Genomic DNA, 2,543 nt, shown 5'->3' with positions numbered 1-2,543 from the left:
CAGCTTGTTAATAAAACAGGCTAACATGGTATGATGGTCCGCAGAGTGCCAAGACGGATGAATGAAAGTAAGACTCGTGTTTTGTTGCCCATGTGTCACACCCCTTGTGACGAAATGCATTTTTGAAACGTTGATTCATCTCTTTTAAGGGTGGGGGCATGCAAGGAACATATCTTTTTTTATTTTCTGTTGGACTGTGGATTAAAAATACAATGGCTGCAGCTTGAAAGACACGTCCACTGGAACAGGATGAGAGATATATACAATGTTGCCGTCCTGGAACAGAACGTGCCGTGAAAGACAGGATGGTGCCGGAAAGGAGCCCTGGACCAAGGGAGCTGCCTGGCAACCAACATTTCAGTTGGCTCCTGACCAGGTGACCAGGTTTTGTGTGAGAACAGTGCAGCAGAATAGCTCCTCGTCTGAAAGGGAAAAAAAGACCTAAACCCGCTTTCTCCTGTGTGTGGAAGATTCCAGTAATTCCACAATAATAGCCAGCTGGCTTTTTTTCCTCATATCTCTGTAACCTGCTCTCTCTCTCGAAAAACCCCTGTCAAGAGGCAAAGGGGAAAATCACTGCCAGAGATATTCAAGGCAATCAGTGAACTAAAGACTGAAAGTGTTGGAAGACCACATCGTGACATCAACAAGGAACTGAAGGGAATTTGGGAGACATCGATCAAAATCAACCCATCGAATCCTGTTCTCCGGAATTGGTGCTATTGAACTGTTTTATCCCACCCTTAAAAATCCATGTTTTTGTGTGTTTTGTATGTGTGAGTGTATAGGGATTTAAGAAGGGGTAGAGTTTATCTTATAGAGTTAAAAATTAGCAGTTCATATTTCTTTTGCCACAGAGAGTTTGTTCAATAAACAGTTATTTACTTATTAAGTTTACAAACCTGGTGCTCGTATTCTGTTAACCCAAATTAAATAGTTAGGTAGAAATGGGGTGATCTGGTGGTTTGGGCAAACTCTTCACATTTTTTGTGGCTCTGTGAGCAGTGGGGCTCGATATTACAGCGCACTATCCCCACTGAGTCGTTACAGGTTCCATGCATTTTTTGGAAGGGGGGGTGGGAATGAGGTCGAAGGTGGGTGGAGAGTGGAGTTCACTGCTGCCCTGGCCAATATTTATCCCTGAATCGATATCACGTTAGTTGACTAGTGATGGGTTGGATGTAAAAAGGGGACCATATGCTCACAATCCCCCACCCCCACCTTCACATCTGCTCCGACATTCTTTGAGATTTTGGCTGATCTTCTGCCTGAACTCCACTTTCCCCACCCCAGCCCCAGATCCCTTGAATATCTTAGTGCCCAAGTATCGACCAGGTAAGGAAAACAAAAGCGCTCACTACAGTCCAGATGTGGTCTCACCAAGACCCTTCTTAAGAACAGCCAAACTTCTTTACTTTTCAATCCCAACTCCCATAAATTGAAACTCTTTCGAGTTATCAACAGTCACAGATTGCAACTCTTTCGAGTACAATCATAGTTCTTGGTTTCCAGGAGTGGGATATGAACCCACAACCTTCTGATTCAAAGGTGAGGGTGCTATGGACTGAGCCACAGCTGACACCTCCTCCCATATAGTGAAACTCTTTCAAGTTATCAATAGTCACAGATTGCAACTCTTTTTGAGTACAATCACAGTTCTTGGTTTCCAGGAGTGGGACATGAACCCACAACCCTCTGATTCAAAGGCGAGGGTGCTATGAACTGAGCCACAGCTGACACCTTTCTCCCATATAGTGAAGGCTAACTTGGGACAGTTGGCTTTGGAATGGGTGGGGGTGGGTAGAGCAAGAAGACTTTTGTCTATTGACTGTGGGCTGGGATTAGCCCACTTGAGTCTATTGATTGTGGGCTGGGATTGGCCCGCTTGGGTCTATTGACTGAGGGCTGGGATTGGCCCACTTGGGTCTATTGACTGAGGGCTGGGATTGGCCCGCTTGAGGCTATTGATTGTGGGCTGGGATTGGTCCACTTGAGGCTATTGACTGTGGGCTGGGATTGGCCGGCTTGGGTCTAAGGACCATGGGTTGGGATAGACTGGGGTTGTGTTAGTTGGCTGCTGGAGGGGGTTGGTAGAGGAGTTTGACCTGTTGGGTTGTGAGAGAAGTTGACATTGATCCTCCTGCCCCTATGAGGATGGGGCTAATCCACACTGGGTCCCAATAGGATTGAACTTGAACCAAATGCCCCCTTTTGCAGTTTAGATCTAGAAGCAATGGCTGATGTGTAGTGGGGGAGGAACCCTTTTGCTCCGACCAGCACTGCCAGCCAGCGCCTAGGGAATTTCCCTTTTTTAATTTTAAATCCAATATTGCTGGGGTTTTGTGCTGAAGGGGGAACAAATCTCCTGCCATTGATTAACACAGGAGGCGGAACCTTTGGTTAAGGGAGTGAAAGTCCCGGCCGGAGGGGTTTGGGCGCCGGACCGGTTTCCGGTCCCCCCCACCCCGCGCGCCCCTCAGGCTGCGGGGCAGCGGCCAGGGCGGATTTCCGGTGTTCGGGTGGTGGTGGTGGACGGTTTCCGG

This window comes from Cetorhinus maximus, unplaced genomic scaffold (genome assembly GCF_964194155.1).
Source record: "Cetorhinus maximus unplaced genomic scaffold, sCetMax3.hap1.1 HAP1_SCAFFOLD_754, whole genome shotgun sequence".
In the NCBI taxonomy this organism is placed as follows: domain Eukaryota; kingdom Metazoa; phylum Chordata; class Chondrichthyes; order Lamniformes; family Cetorhinidae; genus Cetorhinus; species Cetorhinus maximus.
Note: the sequence above shows the minus strand (reverse complement) of the source record.